This window comes from Tamandua tetradactyla, chromosome 9, assembly GCF_023851605.1.
Source record: "Tamandua tetradactyla isolate mTamTet1 chromosome 9, mTamTet1.pri, whole genome shotgun sequence".
In the NCBI taxonomy this organism is placed as follows: domain Eukaryota; kingdom Metazoa; phylum Chordata; class Mammalia; order Pilosa; family Myrmecophagidae; genus Tamandua; species Tamandua tetradactyla.
In genome coordinates this window covers 55,045,210-55,069,185 of record NC_135335.1, presented here as the reverse complement: position 1 = coordinate 55,069,185, position 23,976 = coordinate 55,045,210, and the positions used below count along the sequence as shown (strand labels likewise).

The 23,976-nt window shown below is 41.7% G+C and overlaps 3 long non-coding RNA genes across 3 annotated transcripts in view; 2 read left to right on the top strand and 1 right to left on the bottom strand.

Annotated features, from left to right (window-relative positions):
* The window catches only part of LOC143646109 (uncharacterized), a 33,139-nt gene extending 9,652 nt beyond the window's left edge, over positions 1–23,487 (bottom strand). The window contains exon 1 of the long non-coding RNA XR_013157292.1: positions 23,183–23,487. This is a non-coding gene — a long non-coding RNA (uncharacterized LOC143646109). The remainder of the gene's footprint in view (positions 1–23,182) is intronic.
* Positions 23,385–23,976, top strand: part of LOC143646107 (uncharacterized) — a 33,277-nt gene continuing 32,685 nt past the window's right edge. The window contains exon 1 of the long non-coding RNA XR_013157290.1: positions 23,385–23,538. This is a non-coding gene — a long non-coding RNA (uncharacterized LOC143646107). The remainder of the gene's footprint in view (positions 23,539–23,976) is intronic.
* LOC143646108 (uncharacterized) overlaps positions 23,546–23,976 on the top strand; it is a 30,780-nt gene continuing 30,349 nt past the window's right edge. Inside the window, exon 1 of the long non-coding RNA XR_013157291.1 lies at positions 23,546–23,695. This is a non-coding gene — a long non-coding RNA (uncharacterized LOC143646108). The remainder of the gene's footprint in view (positions 23,696–23,976) is intronic.

Genomic DNA, 23,976 nt, shown 5'->3' with positions numbered 1-23,976 from the left:
CAGGAAGGAAAGATCTCAGAGTCCAAACCCTCTGCCATTGTGCGGACGGGAATCAGAGGCAGGGGCTGGCTGTCCTTCTATCCAAACACATACCTCGGGCCATTCACTTACTCCCTGGCTGTCCTGGAGACTTTTATTTCTCTACAAATGGCCCTCAGGTATTTGCATATACAATCTCCCTCTCCCTAGCACTGGGAGGGCAGATAATTAAGGGTTGGAACTCTTTGAGACACTCAGAGAAAATGCTTTCCTTTTGAGCCTTTCATTTGCTTCATAATCAGCACTGTGATTGTTGCTCTAATTTGCCTTCACACTAATTGCCATTACTCAATCTTAATGGACCCAAGAACCGTATCGAACAATCTCTAAATGGTTCTCTGCGTGATTCATATCCGCAGCCAGAGACTAGAGTTCTGCTACTGTGTACAAACTGCACAGCGTCCTCAGCCCTCCCTGCAGGAGCTGTGGTCTCCACGCGGGTTGGCCCGGCAGCCCAGGCCTTTCCGCTGGACCTTTGTGCCCCTTGACATGAGAATAGGCAGGTCAACCCAGTGAAAAGACCACCCGTTGTTTGCAGGCCCTCCCTTAATAGATTCAATAAAAGCCCATTACACGGGGAAGTGATGCCAAATAGGCTCAGGTCTGCCGGAGCAAAGCCAATGTGGGGTTTGATTATTGTGGGCAGAATAATTGACCCCCTACCATGGACCCCACTGGCTTCTTGGTTGTTTTTTGTTGGGGGCAGGGGGCGAGTTAAAGGGAGGCAGGGAGCTGTATCCATATTAAACCAAAATGGATCGACAGGCTTTGAAAGCCACAGGGACACTGCTGCAGGGCTCTTCATGTGGCCGTGTGGTGGCTTCACCGTGTCTCCCTTTGGCTGGTCACTCAAGACCAGCCTTCCAGGTACCGTACTCAGATTCCCCAAAGTCTGAGTACAGAAAAAAATAACATCTCATTATAAAAATAGTAAACCAGTGTCCATTCCAGAATAAGCAAATGAACCCTTTCTCAATAATTGAGAAAATGCCCTCAAAATTTCATTTATGCTTTAATGAATATTTCCCATCTGACAGGAGCTATTCTACATAGAAAGGAAACAACAAGGGATGGGATGCAACCAGATCACATCACCACCGCTGCAGGTCAGGTATGACATGATCCCACTCTCATCACCCCCCACACCTCAGTGCCTACCACCCTCCCTCTGCGGCTCTCTGTTCCAGCACATTGGCCCCTTCCTATTCTCTGACTATGTCAAACAATGCCTACCTCAAGGCCTTCACATAGCTGTCCACTCAGCCTGGAAGGTTCTTCCCCAATGACCCACAATGTTTCCTCCCTCCCTTTCTTCAGGGCTGCACTCAAATGTTACTTTCACTCTAGACTTTTCAGGGACATGCTGTCTAACATAGCATAGCACCCATACCACTGCCTTTCTAAGAAAGGAAGCCTTGATGGCTGGAGCGCCAGCAAATTCTTGGACTATGTGTTGCCCTCGGTGATAGCTGCCATGTGCTGAGAATGGCAAACAGGAGGAGACATCCCCCCTAATATCAAGTTGTGCTCACATCAGCCTTTACTGCCCACCATCTCCTAGGAGAGAGAACAGGACTTCATGGTTTCAGTCACTAGGATTGGGGGTTCTCTGTCACATGCTGTCAGTGTCCTCCAGTCAAAGACCACTGGGCACACACATGTAATTGGACAAGGTGGGTTAATTACTCATTGCAGCAAGGCAGAATAAACACCATGGGAAACCATGAGGCATCTCAGTAAGAGGGTGTGAGAAAGGACTTACAATTGGGCTTGTATTAGGTACTTCAGGGGAGCTTGTGAGGAAGAGGGGATTTGCTCTGTATCGGAGGCTATCATGAAGCAGGCATAATCCTATGATTGATTATCTTAATAGGTTTTGCTTACAAGGAGAGAAGATTAGATTGAGACTAAGCTGTAATTTATAAAAAAGCAGCAGTTACTCCTATTGGCCAGGATAGAGGGCTGTTCCATCATTTTTGTGGCTTTTATCTGTGTGCAGACATGATTACAAGTGGTCACATTTTTGCCTGGATCCATCATAGTTGCAAAGTGGCCTTTTCTGATGTTGATGATTATAAAATTGCTCATATTCAGAAAGAGAGCACCATGACCCAGCTGTGAGTGCCAGGCCATCTCCCTAATCTAATCCAACAGGTACACCCTTCCACCATGCTCAGCCACCTTGAATAAACAATGGCAACCTGGGAAGGAAGGCCATGTCTTTTATACGTTTCAATTTCCCTTATAATTAACAAAAAGTTGGTGCTGGCGGGCCGTGGTGGCTCAGCGGGCAAGAGTGCTTGCCTGCCGTGCCGGAGGACCCCGGTTCGATTCCCGGCCCCAGCCCATGTAAAAAACAAACAAACAAACAAAATATAATAAAACAAGAAAATGTTTAAAAATGTTTCCCTTTCTTCCTCACTTCCTTCCTTCCATCCTTCCTTCTTTCTCTGTCTTTCCTTCCCTTCCTCCCTCTAAAAAAAAAAAAAAAAAAAAAAAAAAAAGTTGGTGCTGCTAAAATATTGTAGAATGAAAAACTGTAAAATAATAACAATAATAATAAAATGTAAAATAAAAGCTATCAACCTAGAAAGTAATGTGGTTCTTTTGAATTTGACAAGTAAGATTATAAATTTCTGGTCTAACATGAACTAATATACTGCTAATTATGTTCAGTTTTTTCTAGTCAAATTCAGTCTATTTGTCCTATTCAGTTTACTTGTCCTAGCATATATATTTTTTTATTTTACATTCCTAAGTCATTCATTTGAACGTATACAAATTTAAGATTTTTATATGTCTAAATTTATGTGGCTCAATTAGCACTAACTGGAGTTAGGTTAAGAAACAATTTATTCACTTTGTTCTCTAGAATAATAAATTAATCTGCACACAGGTTCCCAAGTACTTCAAGAAAAGTCAAAATTGGGAGATATTTGAATTAATTTGGGGACTGCAGTAAAAGATTTATTTTCAGCATCTCTTTCACAGGTGAAAAATATTTTCTTCATGCCTAGGGCAAAACTGAAGAAAAACAGGGTTGCTGTATAATTGTCTTCCAATATACATGTTGTTGAAAGGAAAGAAATAAAACTGTTCCAAATGTAAGGTTAAAAAATCAGCATTTACTTTAAATTACTTTAGCAATAAAAGAAAGCAAGGAAGGCCACAAAAGGGTACCAAAATTATTTTTCTGTAAATGGCTTCAAACATGAGTGTGATTGTTTAACCTATATTTGAATATGATTATCTAATGTTCTAGGATTTCATAACATAAATGGAATGTTTAATTGGATTAATGGCTGATGGATATGAGATGATGGAATGTTATCCATAATAACAGATATCCATATTAGTGGATATTAATATTCATATTAAATATTAATGGATAATTTGTTTTGGAGTAATTGGAATGGATGGTGGATAATAGGATGTTGAGGGTTTCTGGTTTAGAAGCTGCCGTCCACACCCACATGGTTTTATATATTCAATAGACATTTACTGAGCATATAAAACGCACCAGGCTCTGTGCAAGAAGCTGAGAATAAAGCCTCTGAAAAAAAAGTTTATAATCTTCTAGAAGAGACAAAGAAGAAAAAGAAATAAAATAATCCAAAAAGGGTGCAAAGAACCATGAAAGTGGTGTTTGAGAGCATAGATTATAAATACTTAATCCAGCCTGGAAGGTAAGGATGCTTTTGGAGGTAGACAAAGCAGAGCGAAATCAAGAGAATCAAATGGAGCTATCCAGGTGGGTTAAGGAAGGGAGGGCATTCCACGTGAAGAAAAGGGTACGTGTAAGGCACAGAGGGAGGAGAACAGATGACTTATCCAGGATGCCAATAGTGATTTGGTGAAGCAAGAGCTAGTATCCAGGAAGAAATTCAAGACCAAGACCAAAGAAGGACAGATATGGAGGAGGTGACAGGCCAGACAGATTTCTCTGGTGCCTTCTGTGCTATGGGAATCACTGTGCACAGTTCTTTGCACACTTGCTGCACCCAAGTTCTATATCCTGGCCCATTCTTTGCATACTCCCTACTAAGTGAGTAGAATATACGCTTCTGCCTCATTGATGTTGGTGTTCACCACGTGGCTTTCATTAGCCAATGGAAAGTCAACAGAAGTGCAAATGACAGTGTATGAGTTCATATCCATGTGCTCAAGTAGAGTTTTATTTTTTCACTCATGCTATCACACTGTAGTTATCTGTTATGAAAAGAACATGCCCCTAGATGATCATTATTCCATGAACCCATGTTGTAGACTTGAACCCAAACCACAGCCTACAGCCACACCCCACTGATTGGCAGTCTGCAGTAGGGAAGCTGAACCACAGTCAGCCTGCAAACACATGAATAGGAGAACAAATGGTTATTGTTGTGAGCCATTAAGATTGGGGATATTTTATTATGAAGCATTATTGTGACAATAGCTGACTAATACACACCATGCTAAGAAACTAAAATTTCATATTGAAGGAGAAGGAGAAATTCACTGAAGTCAAAAGAGGGGACTTGACAGAATTCACATTTTAGAAAGTTTCGCATTTGTGAGCTAGAAGAAAAAAATATTTACATCAAGGAAACTAATTAGGAAGCTCTGGAAGGAGAACATGAGCTAAGGTAATGACAGGAGAAGTGGAGAGGAAGGAACAAACAAAGAAGCTACTAAGAAGGCAGCCTTCAGGACTCACTGGGGATGAGTGAGAGGGAAGAGTTTGGGGCAACTCCTATTTCCTGGATCTGTTGCATTCCATTACACAGGAAATTATTGAACAGGAAAGATTTAAAAGAGAACATAATGAATTCTATTTTGTACATGATGAGTCTGAGATGCCTGTGGTCCATTAAACTGGAAGGAATCCCTTTGGTTTGGAGCACAGAGGATAGGTCTGCATAGAGCTAAGATTTGGGGGAACCTTATTTGCACTTGGTATTATCACCATCAGGCAGAGGAATTCATTTGCCAGGATGGTATAAATCATGAGAAGGGAAGGGACCAAGAACGAAATCAGGTGCTACATTAAAAAATGAAAACCAAAAGGTGAGCAAAGAAAGTGTTTTACAAAAAGAGATAAACTAGGCCAATTGTTACAAAGTTGCTAGAAAAAGGTAAGTGCATCAAAGTTCCCATTAATCATTGGCTTAGTTGTAGAAATGGCATCTTATAAAGCAAGAACATTGTCCTGTGCTCAGCTTCTTCCCACAAGAGGAACAGGAAGTAAAACAGGAAGGAGACTAGAAAGTAGCTCTGCTTCTGGGATACATGAATTTGGGGCTGAAAGTTGGGGATGAAGTTCTTGAACTCAGCACTAAATCTACAGATAGAAATGAAGATTCTGAATCCTCATCATTGAAGTAATGGCCCAAGCCATGAAAACTTATGAAACAATTCAGGGAAAGAGTGGAAAGAATTGACAATAAGAGTCAGAAAATTGCCAGAACTGTGCACTGTCCTGGAAGCTAGGGAGAAAATAACATCAGTAAAGAATGGCTGTTCAGATGCCATAAACAGGCCAAGTAAATCTTAAATGATTAACTCAAAATTTATAAAAGCATCTCATGTAACCATAAGAATGCAGAGTCCAAGGTCTATAGGGCAGGCCAGCAGCTGGCAGCTGATAAAGGACCTCAATGAACTCTCAGGAGAGACTGTCTGGGCAACCGTGGGTATGTAAGGGCCAAGGTCTGTAGGGCAGGCTGTGAACTACTGACTCCAGTGAAGAGTCTGGATGAACTCCACAGGAGAGGCTCACCAGATGAAGCAGGAAGAAGCAACTGCTTTTCTGAATCCTCCTTAAAAGCCTTCTGGTAATTAGATTAAATGTCACTCATTGATGAAGACACTCCCTTACAAATAAAATCAGCTATGGATACAGCCAATGTGATCATGACTTAAGTCCATGAAATGTCCTTATAGCAACAGACAGGCCAGCGCTTGCCTGACCAGATGACCAGGTACCACCTGGCCAACTTGACACATGAACCTGACCATGACAATTTACTACCTGCAACAATACAGTTGAAAAGTGCCAGTGGAGCAAAGCCTGATTTTTAATATAAGAAAAGAGAAGTAGGTACCTGAAAGCAGAGTATGAGTTTATTCCTCTGAGAATTTTAGTGAGAAGGGAAGTGGATAAGGCAGCCTAGAAATATTTTATTTTGTTTTGTTTCATTTTGTTTAAAATGGGGGAGACAAGGCATCTTCATTCTTGAGAGAAAGCCTGCGGGAAAGGGACAGAAAATGGACTCGAAAGGCAAGAAACAGAGGAAGAATCATTGTTAATGCAGGGAGAGTCCAGAGAAAACTGGCAGGGTGGGATAAAGAGAATGGTTGGAGGCATTTGAGGAGCAAAATATAGACCTTTTCCCTCCAATACAGCTGGGAAGGAGGAAGAATTTATAAGGATCCAGGTAAGTTGTGAGACTGAGAGCAAGAATTTTGTTGAATAAGATTGACAGATTTTATTACAACTTTTCATGGGATAAGTAAAGATCAGCTTATGAGCTTGAGCCAGAAGAAGCTATCTAGAATTAGCAAGCTGCTTAAAAATGGGTAAAAAGAGTTATACAGTATTGAAACCTCAACTGAGGTAAGATAATTTGTTTTTCACAGTGGAGCCAATTAGCAAGATTACATTTTGTTTTGGCATAGCATAAGCAGAGGGAAAAAGGATAACTGAATTCACCTAGGGAAAATGGGAATGGCAGAAAATGGTCAACTCTTTATTGAGGCCAACTAGGATAATCTATGACTAAGGGGTCAACTGAAGGGGAGTTGAGTGAGGCAGAAAAAAGACTTATTCAGGCCCAGATCGAATACATGCAGAATACGGGCTGGTGCTGCCATAAGACTGAAAAACATACCGGGCACAGAAGACATAGATTTATTGGGACTTAAGAACAGGAGAGGTTCTCCAGTGGTGACCATCCAGATGTTTAGTGCTCCATCAGGGATATGTGATTTTAGAACCAAGATATTCCATATAGTATGAGGACATTGGGTCTCTAGTATAACCATTAAAGGGGCCTAAGACCTGATGTTTTATGGTGATTATGTTTAAAACTAAGATACAGTGAATGCCATTTTTACATCCATGGTTACCTTATTCCCCCTCTGGGGAGACTGTTTACCTTCCTGACCTTTGTCCTTGGCTAAAGTAGGCTCGTCATGGAAATATTTTGATGCTTATGGAAGATTTGTAAAGATTATTACAGAATGTTTCCATGTGTCTTTCACCCAGCTTTCTCTCTTGCTACAATAATATAATTATCAAAATTTAAAAAATTAATGCTGGTATAATTCTAGTAACTAAACTACAGATTCCACTCAGTTGTCACCAGTGTTTCTACTCATGTCCTTCTATGCCAGGATTGAACTAAGGATTCCAGACTGCCTCTAGCTGTCATGTTCCCTTAGTCTTCTTCAATATACATCAGAGCCTCAGTATTTTCTTGTATTTCATGCTCTTAACACTTTTGATGTCGTCAGCTGATGATGAGATGGGAGAGCTCCCTGGATTATCCAGGTGGCTCTAATGTAATTATAAGGTTCAAAAATGGAAGAGGGAATTGGAAGAGAGAACCGGAAAGATGGTGGCATGAGGACTCAGCCCAGTGTTGGTGGCTTTGCAGATAGAAGAAGGGGCCGTGGGTCAAGGAATATAGGCAGACTTCAAATGTGGGAAAAGTCAAGGAAATGGATTATCCAGAGAGGGACACAACCCTTTCAACACCTGGATTTTAGCCCAGTAAGACATACATCAGACTTCTGACATGCCAGACTGCAAGGTTATGACAGTGTGTTGTTTTAACCCCCCGTCAGCAGTAATTCATTGGAATAGCTGTAAGAAACAAACACCGATTACAACAGTGCCCCTAGAATTGTGTGACCAGCTGGGCCTGAGAAAAACAAAGAAGGCCAAACTGACAACAGCAGCATAAACCATGTGTTGGCATATACTTACAACAAATACGGGCTGACAGTTCCAATGAGGGTGCTGAGGGCTCGGCACCAGGCCTCGGTACCAACTTGAAAGCAATGCCCACCTCCCAACTCCACCCTGCTGGGAGCTTGTTCCCAGAAATGTTCCTATGCTTCTGCCATAGGAACAGATGAGTCATAGCGAAGACCTTCACCCTCTGGTCTCCAGGCTGTACCCTAAACTAATTGAAGCCTGGAGACCTTAAGTGAAAAGCAGACTGATGTAACTTGATTTGAGTGTTAGGCTTGAATTGTAAGTGTATCGCTGGCTTTCGAAGGGGATGGTGGATTGTCTGTACCTGGCTTCCCACTGGGAGCCATGGGTACACCCAGATGACCCACAAAAGAAAGGCCTCAGGCCTAGACTCTAAGCTCTTCTAGCAGTCACGCTTAGTCCAGAGTGGTAACTATTAATTCTGGATTTTGAGAGGCTGTTTTATATATGTATAACCTGGTATTTAGAGAAAAAAACAAAGCTGATCAGGTCAGGACCAAGGTATTTCAGAATACAGGGGTAAGAAAGACAGTGGCTATATTTTAGAACCGCATCTACTCTTTGAGACCAAAGGAAGAAAGGTTTATTTTGTCCAGAACCTAAATATTCTGTAGTACATAATTTAACTCAACCTGTGTGGATAGATCATTTAAACAACCCAAACACAGGGAACCCAGAATAAGGATGAGGGCCTGTAATCCTGTACAGCTTAATGTAATGCCTGGATATTTCTCATAGTATATTAAGCAGATAATAAAAAAGCATTGGCAAAGTCCCTTGAGGGATGGGAGGAAACATGGAACTAAACTTTAACACCAGGGAAACCCCTGATACTATATCAAACATTAGGGACACCTAAATTAATAGGCCAAGCCCTTGATCTTGAAATTTGCTCTTGGGAAGCTTGTATACGGGGCAGAGAAGCTTAGTCTACCTATAGGTATGCCTGAAGAGTTATTTCCAGAGGACCTCTTGTTGCTCAGTTGTGGCCTTTCTCTCTCTCTAAGCCCAACTCTGCAAGTGAAATCATTACCCTCCCCACTCTGTGGGACATGACATCCAAGAGTGAAAGTCTCCCTGGAAGCATTGGAGATGTCTCCCAGGAATGAGTCTGGCTCTGACACCATGGGATCAACAATGCCATCCTGACCAAATGGGAGAAAATAAGTCTAACATTAGAGTCGAGAGGCTACTCTGGAAGTTGCTTTTACACAAGCTTCAGTTAGACATGGCAACTATCATAGCCTGCCAAACCCCAACCAAAACCATTTCAGCCATTCCTAAAGAACAGTTAGTGCATTATATGAGATCCTACAAAGGTTCCATGCTCTAGGGAAACTTTCCAGAAACCTACAACCTCCAGATGGGTCCCTAGATCAGATAAGTCCTGAAATGTAGAGGGACCAACCTCTCCAGAACACCAACTAGTTCCATTCCCCTATCCCATATTACTGACAGCCCCTTCCAACGTGAAAATTCAGAATATGCATAGCCCAAATAGCCCTAAAGAGTGAGAGAAAGAATAAAGGTGATGGTGGAGTTATACAGAGAAGGTCAGGTTTAACGAATGAATATGAGTGCTGAATCATTACACTGATATTTCTTTTAGTCTCCAGAATCTTAGAGCAGCTAGAAGTAAGAACCTAAAAGTGTAGAATTGTAACCCATATCAAACTCTGAAACCTGTTCTACAACTCATTGCTGCAGTGTGCTTTGAAATTTATTGTTTTTTTTTGTGTATATATTATTTTTCACACAAAAAAAGAAAAATATATATTTCTTCTAGCCTCTTGTGTTTTGGAGAAGCTAGAAGGAAAAATCAGAAATAGTGGAACAGTAACCCAAAACTCTGAAATCTGTTCAGTAACTACTTTTTGAAGTGTACTTTGAAAATCACTGCTTTTTCTTTCTTTTGTTTGCATGTATCTTATATTTAACAATAAAAAAAGTAAAAAAGTCCCCAGGACTCCCCTCCAGGTAGGGAGACACCAGCTTCCCTGCCCAGCCCATGGGCCTTGGTGTTATGAACTTTAAGAGCTTTAACTCTTTGCTCCTGGAACCAACTGAGGGTCTTGATTGTGGCAAGAGACCCCATGCTAGCTGTTTATGTTGGAAATGAATTTGTTAAAGGACAGTTCAGAGAGCCAAGGAATGGTGCTGTCAGCTGGGAGCAATGCATGAAGCCACCCTGTCCTGAGCCCTGTGCCAGCTTAGCACTATGCCCCGGGCACAAGTCGAGGAAAGCAAGCACTGACATCCAGACCCAGACACCACTCCACTGCTACTGCCAAACAGGAGAGCCTGGAGCGTGCATTTCACAGGGAGCCCGCATCCTTGCACTGCACTCATCAGAATCCAAGTCCAGGGATGGGCAGAGCCAGCTCACCTGAGCGAGGCAGGGAATGGGATTTTTTCTCACTCCCACCTTGGGGAGCTGTGCCGAAACTATGGCAAATATCCATCCACTAACTTTCTTTTTAGGGATGACCCCTTCCCTCCACTAAAAAAAAAAAAAGAATCAGAAGACAGTTCAAACACATCCTTTAATAGCAATATATTTAAATCAGTCAGACCCCTCTAAGAAATGACAAAAATTCTTGAAGTGAATTAATAAGCAATATCAGCACCAGTGTTACTTATAGAAGACACAGCAAAACCAAAACAATGCAAACAAGTTAAAAATAAAAAGAGGAATGAAGGTCAGTTGAAAACACATATAAAGGAGAAATCAGAGCATTTGGCCTGTTAACATCAGGCCAAGAAGAATTCAAGACAAAAAGAATTAAACTGTAATCATGGGGATCACTGGTACCAATATAAAGAGTAATCCATATAACGAGGAAAAGTCCTGAAATCTTCAAGAGCCAAGCAGTATATTGTCAAAATATGTACATCAAAAGGAGTTGGGAATAAAAAGAAAATTTTATTTAAAAAACTAAAATGGAGCAGGATACACTCTTCCCAGTCTGAAACAGATCAAATACGCCTAAAGCAAGGGTATTAAATTTTAAATAATATAATTGTGAATCAATTGATATGTTCTGTTTTGTGGACTCTACCAAGAGGTGATAACTTACAACTATCTGCAGAATTATCACAAAAAAATGACCTTATAATAAGGTAGGAAAAATAATTAGACAGTAACAACAGCCTAAAGAAAACATTTTTGCCCAGAGATTTTAAAACATCCTCACAAATAACTCTTGGATTAAACAGTAAATATTCTAAAAACTCTACGTTTTAATTAGACTGGAACCTAACAAACCTCAGGGCATATGATCAAAACTGTATCGAAAAGCAAATTTCATTTGGTTAAATTATTTTACTATTAAAAGAGAAAAAAATGAAGTCTATGTGAACTAAGAATTCACTCAAAAATTGTAAACTCGAATATTTGGGGAAAATGCAGTCCCAAGGAAAACGGGGAAGGAATAATAAAGGACAAATCAAAAATTAATGAATTGAGGGCGGGCCATGGTGGCTCAGCAGGCAGAGTTCTCACCTGCCATGCCAGAGAACCAGTTCTATTCCCGGTGCCTGCCCATGCAAAAAAAAAAAAGTTAATGGATTGAAAAGAAGAAGTCCATAGAACTGATAAACTAACCTATGACCTTCTATTTTTAAACTGGTGGAAATAATATAGAAGTAATATTATTCAAATCATAAAATATTTTGTTCATATATAGTAAATAAAATCTCGAAAAAAGGATGATTTACAGGTAAAGTTCACATCAGGAAAATTAACTTGAGAAAAGATACAAAATATTTAGTGTGAAAAATTACCTTCAAAAAAGCACACAAATGTAGCACCCAGATCTTGGTTTCCAATACTCCTTTCCTGTACAAAGAACGGGGCTCCTTTGGGAAAAGGCTGCTTCTAGGACAAGATGAGCCTCCAGCATCTTTTAGTGCCAGATAGTCAGGAACACTCAAAACAAACTGTTCTAGTTTGCTAGCTGCCAGAATACAATATACCAGAAACTTTTTAAAAAGGGAATTTATTAAGTTGCTAGCTTAACGTTCTAGGACTGTGAAAATGTACAAATTATAGCAAAGCTATAGAAATGTCCAATCTAAGGCATCAGGGGAAGATACCTTGGTTCAAGAAGGCCGATGAAGTTCAGGGTTTCTCTCTAAACTGGAAAGGCATATTGTAAACTTGGCGATGTCTGCTAGCTTTCTCTCCAAGCTTTTTGCTTCATGAAGCTCCCCTGGGGGCATTCTCCTTCTTCACCTCCAAAGGTCTCTGGCTGTGTGGGCTCTCACGGTTCTCGTGGCTCTGTCATCATTCTCCAAAATGTTACCTCTTTTAAAGGATGCCAATAAACTAATCAAGACCCACCTGGAATGGGTGGCATCCCATCTCCCTCTAAGTGAAAGTTAATACCCAAAAATGGGTGTGTCACATCTCCGTGGGGATTATTTAATCAAGTTTCCAACCCAAAGTGCTGAATAGGTATTTAAAGAAATGGCTGTTTCCACAATATTGGGCTAGGATTAAAGCATGGCTTTTCTGGGGTACATAAATCCTTTCAAACCAGCACGCAAACACACAAAAAATCCAGTGTCAAAAGGACAGCAGAACTAATTGAAAGAGCTGCCACTGGCTAAACTGGAACAACTGAGCAACAAATGAAGTTTTATCAGATTATAACCCAAAGTATGAAATTAATAACCATGAGCCCATACTTACATACATGATTGAAAAATTAGTAAATGGGGTAGAAGAGACAGATCACCCGTACCGAAGAAGCCCAAATAATTTACATAGATCCTCCACCCTGAAGGAAGAGGAACAAAACTCCCCACCACCTCAACATGGTGTACACATGGTGGCTGCTTTCCTAAGAGGGTGAATGAAAAGCAGGGAAAGAGTAACTTTGCAGTAGAGAAACCTGGACATACTCCCTCAGCCAGGTGATCGAGGTCGACATGGGCAGCCACAAGTCAGGCTGATAGAATGAACTCTTGATACGATGTGATAAGACAGGCACTTTACCTCTGTGGTCTTTCTTCTAAAATCCCATCCTCCCAGTACCATCACAAGAAAAGGATCCCAGTAGAGGAACATTCTATGAAACACCTGATCAACCCTCCTCAAACTGTCAAGGTCATCATAAACAAGGAAAACCTGAGAAACTGTTACAGCCAAAGGGAGCTCAAGGAAACATTTGGCAAGCTGGAATGTGGGTGGTCCTGGAACAGAAACAGGGCATTAGGGAAAAACTAAGGAAACCTGGATAAAAACTGGTCTTGAGTTAATAATGTATCAGTATTAGTCTGAGAATTGTAACAACTGTATCATTCTAAGGTAAGCTATTAATAACAGTGAAACTGGGTCTGAGGCATATGGGACCTTTCTACCAAGTTCTCAAGCCTTCTGAAAGTCTAAAAGCTTACTTTTAAAGAGCCACAGATATCTCAATAAATCTTCAGGTAATTCTTTCATAGTTTGAAGGAAATGATCATTAATGATACTATTATAGAACACAGAAAGCTATAAAAATCTGTTTTGATTCATTTTAAATAGCTAATATGATCTGATGCCAACATTTGACAGATGTACATTAAAAGTTAACTTTTAAAAAATCTATAAATAAAGACAAATAAGTAGGTTATATAGATATACTATATAGATAGATGATAGATATAGAAGAGAGAGAGTGATAGATCAACAGATTAGAAAAATAGATAGGTAGATAGATAGATATAAAAATCCTAAGTAAAATACTGGCAAACTGAATTAAACAGTGCATTAAAAGAACATTCCAACAAAATATAATATGCAATTCAATTTTAAGATATCTATTACCATAATATTAATTATATTTCAAAAGAGCAAATAAAAAATGTGTTAAAAGTCTTTTGATATGAGTCATTTATTACAGATTAAAATCCTTAGCAAAAGAGAAATTAAAATAGTTGGCTAATATGATTTTTTTAAAAGCTATCATAAATCAATAGGCAAAATCATAAGCATGACTCAAGAAGCATTCCCGCTGAAATCAGATATAAGACCATTATGCCTGATAGGTTCGCTAATGTTTAACACGTTTTCTGGAAATTGAAGGTAAGATGTTCTAAGGCAAGAATTAGGAAAAAGTGGAGAGCTGTTGGAAAAGAAGCAAAAATACCATTATTTGTAAAAGATATAATTGTACTTTTAAGAAAAAGCCATCAGAACTCATCAGAGTACAGAAAGTTTGTTAAATTCAGTACAAATATAAAAAGTGATAACTTTATATTACCAATAAGCTAATAGAAAATGTATTAGAAAAATAGGCCCTTTTACAATTTCAACAGAAAATACAAACTACCTATGTAAGAAGAAATGAGTGAGATTAAACACTTCTAAATGGCCAAGGGTCACAGAATGAAAGAGCAACTCAGATAATAGCAGAAATCAGAAGAAGAAGGAGACAGCATTATGGAAGAGGCAAGTGAAGAGGGAATTATGGAATGTCTTAAGAGGTGATCAGTGAGGAGCCCCTGGGTTTGGCTATTAACCCACTGTAACTACCCAAAGCTCACTGAGACCTCGGTTGTGTGTGGGCAGCGGTGTGTTGGGCAGCATCCCTGCATGTTGGTTCACAGGGGAAAACTTTTGAAGATTTGTTTCATCAAAACCAAGATTTTAAGTTGCAGACAGGCCATCAGTTTTGATTTGATCATCCAAAAAGAGTAAATTAAATCCCAGGTAAAGGCAGCCTGTACAGTATGTCTGCTGGATCACTCAAAACCACTGAAGAGTAATCAATCCAGAGAAAATTTCTGTGAAAGAACAACAATTTTAACTTTTTCCTGGAGTACTCAATATTCGATTAGCTGCAGTTCCCCTGCTGACATGCACCCCACAAATGATTTCAAGAAATCAACCTACTTTACTAGTATCTGATTTACAAAAACACCACCAGCCAACACTGTACCCAAAATAAAGTGATAAAAGGCAAAGCAAGGTGGGCCACAGTGGCTCACTGGCAGAGTTTTCGCCTGCCATGCCGGAGACCCAGGTTCAATTTCCTGTGTCTGCCCATGTGAAAAAAAAAAAAAAGGCAAAGTACTCCAGTATAAGTTAGTATTTGTTTAGTTTCAAATTCAAAGTACTGAAAAGCAGTCACTAAATCTAATTTATTTATCCTAAAAATATATATACTTATGCAAAAGATAAGGGAAACTAGAATATGAACATGTAAGTGGTCTAAGAGTCGTCTTTGCAATCACTACCTTTGAACTAAAATTCTAAAATGCAACAGAAACGTGAGACATGACTCCCAGGGTGTAAATCTCAGTGCAACATGGGACAGAACTCCCAGGATGAGCCAGACCTAGCATCAAGGGATTGACAAAACCTTCTTGACGAAAGGGAAAATAGAGACATGAGACAAAATAAAGTTTCAGCGACTGAGAGATTTCAAACAGAGTTGGGAGGTTATCCTGGAGGTTATTCTTATGCATTATATAGATATGCCTTTTTAGTTTGTGGTGTATTGGAGTGGCTGGAGGGAAGTACCTGAAATTGCTGAGCTGCAGCCAAGTAGCCTTTATTCTTAAAGATGATTGTATAACAATGTAGCTTTTACAGTGTGCTTGTGTGATTGTGAAAACCTTGTGTCTGATGCTCCTTTTACCCAGGTATGGATAGCTGAGTGAAAAATATGGATAAAAATAAATAAATAATATGGGGCAAAGGGGTAAAATAAATTGGGTAGATGGAAATGCTAGTGGTCAATGAGAGAGAGGGGTGAGGTATATGGGATGATGAGCTTTTAATTTTTTCTTTTTATTTCTTTTTCTGGAGTGATGCAAATGTTCTAAAATAATCATGGTGAAGAATACACAACTAAGTGATGATATTGTGAGCCATTGTTTGTATACTATATATGGACTGTATGTGTGTGATTTGTCAATACAAATATTTTTTTAAAAAGCAACAGAAAATAACATTAACGTATGGCCCTTCATATGAAAATACACATATACACAAATACAAACATATACCTGAAATCTGTTGCCTTTATAAATAAAAATATTTGAACCTTGTTCCCAGATGACTACTAAATTCCCTCTTCATATTTCAAATTTCAGTCATCTGCATGATACAAGTTTCACTAATTTTAAAAACTAATAATAAAATGAGTAATATTGTGAAGAATACAGGGCTTGACTCCAGTTTAAGATGCCCAGATTTGAGTTCCTTGAATAAATGACTTACTATCTGCTCCTCTTTTTCTCACATTATTGACATGGTGTGTGTGCACAGAGCTCAAAATGATGAATGATCTCGTCTCTGTGAAATGTAATTATTGCCCACCTACCCCTTTTCCAGTGAAGTTGTAAAGATAGGAACCTCTAGAAGAAAAGTGTTTGGAACCACTTTAAACCACAGGAAGGATGTGTGTAAGACAGTGTGAATACGTGATGTCTAAATATCCTTGTGAGCAGCCACACTTCCTGTGAAGAAGTTAATTTTTTTTCCTAATTCATGTCTGTGATGTTTTATGATGTCAATATTTTACCAATTTTTTACTTCAATGTAAAACAGGCCAACTCCTTCCAGACAGTTTCTAAAGTACAGTCCCTTTTCCAAAGGTGGGGACCAAGAGATAATCTGCTCTAATAAACTGGACATAAATTGCATCATGTGCCGTGCATACGAAAGGCAGTGGGGAAAACACGCCAAACAGAAGTGAGGAGGTCCTGGGAGGAACGACAGACAGCAAGTCCCCGGTGCTGTGGGGAAGCAGCCGTGGTCTGGGGCCAGTGCTGAAAGCTGCATCCAGCTCTGCCTCCCACCCAGCAACCTTGGGCTCCTCACGTACCTTCGCTAAAAATCCCTGCCCAGGTCACACGGCTGTTCCCAAAATAGAAGAAGATTATGTGAAAAGTTCCAGCATCACACAGAGATTTTAATAGGTTTCCACAGATATGAAACGGCTGGTTCACAGAAAAGTTGAAGGTGACAGGGTCTGAATTAATCAGGCTTCAAAGTAGAAAGGAAATGTTGGAACCCTGTGGCGCATCAGCTACTGAGAAGAAGGTGGACACAGGTTAAAAGCAAGGAGCAGGGGGGCCAAATCATTTGCCGGGCAAAAGATGGTGCCAAAGCTGGACACAAGGCCTGGTGAGATAAATAAACACACACACCCACACACACTCACAGTCACACACACCCATAATCACACACATACACACAATGTTTAAGGGAAAAAAGAACCAATAAAAGCTCAGTCATGCATTCTTAGGCCACCTTTGCTCCCTGTCCTAGAACTTTCTGTGCATTTTACATGTTTTAAAAGTAGATTCTTCTCTCCTACCATGCGGGAGACCCGGGTTCAATTACTGGTCCATGCACTTCCCAGGGAAAAAAAAATTCAACAAATGGTGCTGCTATAACAGGATATTCAATAACAGGATATTCACCTGAAAAAGAAATGAAATGTGACCCCTACCATAGAACATACAAAAAAAAAGTAGATTTCATTTTTGACCTGCTAATAAAAGCACGATAATCATTTCTACCTTTAAAGAGCTCTGAAGCTTTTTCACATCAAACGGAAGTCTGATTGCTTCTCTGCCTCCTAATCACCTAATGGTGGTTCCCGCTGATGACGGCGAACTGTGTGATGGGGACACACTGCCATGGGACACGCCTGATCCATGCAGACAGACAGGAGCCCAGCAAGGCTGCCTGTGAGGGCAGGGCGGGGGCAGGGTGCCCTAGGTTGGAATGGGGTACAGTGGAGGGGTCTTTAGGCTGGAACAGGTGCAGTCCAAGGAACCCAGGGAACCAGAGCGATGAGCGTCAAGGGCTCAAGTGTCAAATGCGCAAATATCAAATACCTTGCAGCCTCATGAACCCAGGAGTGAGAGTCATCCATTTTGAACCATTTTCTTATTTGAGAAACTTAACTAGGTCGAGGGAAATACAGCATCTCCTGGATTGACAGAGCCTGCAAGTTCCCTGAGAGCCAGTGGGTTTATCTCATGTGCTCAAAGAGACTCCAGGTGAAAGGGCAAGAGAGACATGCCAGAAAGAACATGAGCATTAGATGTGGCTGAATGTGTGTGTGCCATGTGCATGTGTGTATATGTGTGTGCAAATGCATGTATGTGTGTGTGCTTTCCTGTGTATGTGTGTGTGCATACAATAGTGTGTATGTGTGCATGTGGGTATATGTGTGTATGTGTGTGTTTGTGTATGTAAGCACATGTCTGTGTAAATTTGTGTATGTGTTTATCTGTATATATGTACATATGCGTATACATGTGGGTGGGTGTGCATGTGGGTGTGTGTATACATGTGTATGTGTGTGTGTATATGTGGATGTGTGTGTGTGTGATCAGATACAGATAAATGGAAGCATGCTCAGGTTTAGTGTTTAGGGATGAGGATAAGTGGGTAAAACACATGAATCCAAAAGTCACACAATGGAGGGCCTTAAAGACCATGGTTAGACAATCAAATTCAATCAAAGAGGAGTTTAGGAAAGAGTAAAGATTTCTGAAAAGAGAAGAAGCAAAATCCCAACAATAGAAAGGAAGGGAAGGAGGAAGAGAAGAGAGAGAAGAAGAGGGAAATGGTAGAGAGAGAGAGAGAGGGAAGGAGAGAAGAGAGAAGAGGAGAAAGAGGGAGGGAGGTAAGGAGGGAGCAAGGGAGGGGAGGGTGGGAGGAGGAAAAGAGGGATGAAATTTTTACATAAGGCGAGTCCAGGAAACTGTCAAGAGAGAGCTGCTGCGGCAGCCTAGGTGTGGGGGTAAAGGAAAAAGGACATGCTGATGACTCAGCAGAACAAAGGAAACAAACAGGTGCCTCTAACCACAGCGATGTCCCCGCCATGGCCAGCAGGCCAGATCTCCACCAAGGAGCGCAGACTGGGATGTCAAAGGCCGTCGCTCAGCCCTGCAACGTGGCTTCCGGCCTCTTTGGGGACCATGTCTACATCTCTTTGGGGACCGCGTCTACATCTCTTTGGGGACCACGTCTGCATCTCTTTGGGAACCATGTCTACATCCCTTTGGGGCAACATCTACATCCCTTTGGAAACCACATCTACACCAGGGCCTGGCCAGCCAACTCTTGAAACACTAGGAGGGATTTGAGGGACCAGAGCCACTTCACAATGCTGAACTTATGTGCCAGGAATTTTGGTTCATCCCCTTTGAGTCACATCCCATTGTCCATGCTGATGGGAAAGGACCGCGTGCCGTGGCCCTGAACCAGTGCTTTAAGTGCCAATCCAGACTGCTCCCAGCAATCTGGTTGGTGTCAACACACTGTTTTTAGGGTTTTTTAAATGACAATTTTTGGCCCAATTCAAGGAAAAACACTGCAAATACTCTCTATCATGAATAAGCCTGATAGGAACAAAAGAAAGAAAGAAAGAAAACCTCTCCACCATACTACCATAGTCTCCACCGTGTAGACGACAGGCATCCAACTCACTTACTGTAACCAATGAGTTATCTGGAAACACACAAACATTATCCCCTAACTTCCTCCACTTTGTCCTCAAAACTGGTAACCCAAAAGGTTTTGTTTTTCAAAACATAATACAAAGAGCCCACAGAAGAGTCCCTGGCTGGCGCTGAAATGCTGATACACCAAATGTCTCACCCAGCCCTGGGCAGGCAGAGTGAGCGACTCTCCATCTGGGCCCATCCCCTCAGCAGCTGATTCCCCACCCCCACCCCGTCTCCTGCCACGGTCAAGTCGCTGGGACACCCCTGGGCCCTGGGCCAGGTCTCCTAGCAGCCTTCACCTGGGACATGACTCTGTGTGCTGCCGGGTGAGTTCAGCCCGCCCGCAGCCCGCAAGGCTGTGGTCGGGGAGCAGGGGCCATGCTGACACCTTCTTGTCCTGGCCCAGCATGCAGGAGTGGCTGGGAAGGCTGCAAATTAAAAAAAAAAAAAGTTACAGAAAATACTAACAACAGCACATGCACACACACACACACACACACACACACACACACACACCTCAGGGCTAATTTAGGACAATTGGATTGTGATCCTCAGAATTGAAAATTCTGTGCACCCATGTAGCTGCTTTTGCCTTGCCAGACAAAAGTAAAAAGGTGAGCGAGCTGCCTGCGGGGAGCAGCGCCAGGACAGACTGGTGATCGCTCGTCAGAACTGGGTCAGCTCAGCTCCAGCGAGGATGCCAGCCAGCCCGCAGCCAAAGAGGCGGAGCTCAAAGTGGGGCAGGCTCAGAGGGGGCTGTGGGAGCCCAGAGGGCAACCACGGGGTCGGTGGCATTTGCAGGGGACAAGGCTGGGCACAGAGGGGCGAGTCTTCACCATGCAGCCTCTTCCAGCCAGATGCTCTCCCCACATCACTGCCGCCAGCCCTGAGGTGGCAATTTGCATTCCAATTTTTTTAGCACAGCAAAATAAAGCTTCAGGAAAAACGAGGCCCCTGTGTTGAATGCTGATAAGCCTTGTGAGCTTTGAAAAGAAGGATGATTAACTCATCAGCACTTCACCATCCACGCAGAGCCAGTAAGCAGACACGCAGCACACATTCACTCTGACACTCACACATGCATACACATATTCTCACACTTACACACTCACAGACACATTCGTACACATCTGCACACATTTATACACACACACTCAAATCCACATACTCATACACACACTCACACGTGTAAACAAGCACATATACACATTCATGCGTACACATATTTACATGCTTGTACATAGTTATACACATGCACACTCACACACATATGCACATGTACGCACACACATATATGCCCACAAAAACATACACATACACACATTCACACCAATACACACTTGCATACATACATATACTCACACACTTGCATGCACAGACTCATACACACACATTCACACATTCATGCACATTTACACACACACACGCTCAGGTTTACTTTCCTTGGCTGCTCAAGCAAATACCATGCAATGTGTTGGCATAAACAGTGGGAATTTATTAGCTCATGGTTTCGAGGCTAAAAGAAAGTCCAAATCAAGGCATCATCAGGGTGATGCTTTCTTCTCTAGGACTCACGCTCTGGCTGGCTGCCTCTGGTCCTGACTCCCCTGTCACATAGCCATGTTCATGGCAGCCTCCCCTGGCCCCACCCGTCTCTTCCAGTTTCCACTGAATTTCAGCTATTTGCTTCCCAAGGCTTTTTCTCTCATCTGTCTCCAGTAAGAGGATAAAGACCCATCCTGATTAAGGTGAGCCACACCTTAACTGACGTGGCCTATCAAAAGGCCCTACCTACCATGGGTTCACATCTGTGGACATGGATTAAGTTTAAGAGCATATTTTTCTAGGGTATACACAGCTCCAAACCACCACACTCTCCTATGGATTTATAAATACACATATACACAAACACATGCACACATGTACACACACTAATGCATAACACACTCACACACATTTTCACAACTCACATACGTACACTCACACACATACTCCAGGGCTTCCTAAATGCCACACCACGGGCCTGCCCAGTCCAGACCATGTAGTCACAATCTCCAGGGATGGAGCTCAGAAATCTGGCTTTTTAGCCAACTCCCTGATGATTTCTGAGAATTCAGAACAGCTGGAAGAACAATTGATATAAATTCTAGAAGCCACTTTCTCTCAGTCAGTGAAGAAATTGAAGCAGGGAGGTTATGCAGTTGTTGGCAGTGGAATCAGAGCATGAAGCCAGGACTCTTAAGTTTCCAGCCCAGGCTTTTTCCTTCAGACCACAGAAGCTCAAAGCATAAGAAACCCAAGGACCTTTAAGCCACTTAACACATTTACTAAGCACTGTCCTCTGTTGGGTACAAAGCAGCCAATAGTGACAAACCAACGTGGTCCCACTCGCACGGCACTTTCATTCCAGTAGGGGCAACACAAACAATCAAACTAGATAAATACACATAAACTGTGATACTGGTTATAAAAGTAATGTCCTGATGCTGGCCAGAACATCCAGTACTCTAGGGACCTGGCCCGTCTGGGCATCCAAGACAGTTCCATGAAGAAGTGGTGAGTCTTGAAAACTGAAGAATGAGAGCTATTACAGAGTAGGGCTAAGTAGGTGAGTTATAGGGCACTATTTCTCCTGGTATGCAAGCCCATTGTGGCAGCCAGCTCCTAAGTGGAGAGGCTTAAGAGAGAGTGCACAGGTGGACATTTCTGTCCACAGGCAAACTGCCAGAGGACAGCTGCCCAAAGGCAGAAAATGTTCAATTCAGATTTCATGAAAACATAATGCTTGAAGGGACTTAATTAGAAAGGAGTGAATCCCAAAACAGTTAAGTAATACAAGAATCTCAGAAGCTTTGTGTTTTGGGAAAATATTGTGTTTATTAATTCTCAAGAACTGGAAATTTTCTCTACACCTGAACAAATTCCATCTAACAGTTTGCACACTGGTTGGATTATATCCAATTAGACTCATTTGGGCACAAAGTGCGTATAAAGCAGGATTATTTAGATGCAAGCAACAGACAACTCAATCTACGTAATTGAGGCAGAAAGCAACAAAGGATTGGATGGACGAAGGGGTTCAAAATGAAGGCACAACAAGGGAGAAAGCACGGATAGAGGAATTAGCCTAACCATGCTCCCCCTGAATCTCACCAGCAGAATCTTTCTGGATGGAGTTAAATTAAATCTCATTCCTAAGGGACCAGAGCACTGAAGATCCTCGTGCGTAAGAGCCCGATAGGTAAAAAAAAAAAAAAAGACAACTGTTATGTCCAGGCTGCTTCCATGTATTTCACTGGCTACAGTCTTTAAGGCAATGATATTTTACCTTGTCAGCCAAGGTCATTTACTTCAAATATGTTAAGCTGTGTGAGTGTGTGTGTGTGTGTGTGTGTGTGTGTGTGTGTGTATGCTGACTTTGGTTTGGTTTGGTTTGGTTTGGTTTGGTTTGACTTATTTTCCTAGTGAGTCCAAATGGAAGCTTTATGTGAAACTCCACAAAGGCAGAGGACCTGTTCTGTTCTATTTGCTACTGAGTCCTCAGGCCATTGAACATTGCAGGGTGCATGGAAGCATGAAATAAGTTGTGTTAAATGAATGAATTCCTCTGAAGGATGGAGGATGGGGTCACATGACAGCCCAGCAATCCAACAGGCCTCGCCACTCTGCCTCCTCCTCCTGTCTGTGTAGACAGTGTCTTACCAGAAGCAACACTGTGTGCACCAAACAGACCTACTTGATGTTTCTTCTTCCCCTTTTCATCGACAAAACCCGTTTTCCCATGCAAAATGAGTTGAGATAAAAATCTTGATTCCCTAGGCTCTCTTACAGTTAGGAATGACCTTGTGACGTGGTTCTGGGCTATAACAGGTAAGCAGAATTCTACCTGACAGAGGACAAGATGGCGTCATAGTGAGGTGTAGAATTTGGTTCATCCTCCAGAGCAACTAGTCAATAACTAGGAACTGTATGGAATAACTGCTGGGGGCCATCAGCAACCGGACCACATCATACACCAGTCTGGAACGGGTGGAATGGCTGAGATCCCACACAGAATTGTGAGCTCACTGCCCTCCCCCTGCATGGAACATGACTGCCAGGAGTGTGAATCCTCCTGGCAGCGTGGGACAGGAGTCCCGGGATGAGCTGGGACCCGGCATCATGGGATTGGAGGGGCCTTTGTGAACAAGAGGGGGAAGAGAGAAGTGGGACCAGGTGAAGTTTCAGTGGCTAGGAGATTTCAGTCAAGAAGTCATCCTGGAGGTTGTTCTTGTGCATTGCATAGAAATCCTTTTTTAGTTTATGGTGTGTCCGAATGGCTGGAAGGAGGTACCTGAAGGTGTTGAACTGTGTTCCAATGGTCTTGTTTCTTAAGGATGATTGGATGGCTTTTACAATGTGATCATGATTTTGAAAACCTTATGTCCAATGCTTCTTATGCCAAGTTATGGGCAGATGAGTAAAAACATAAGGAAAAATAAATAGATAAATAATAA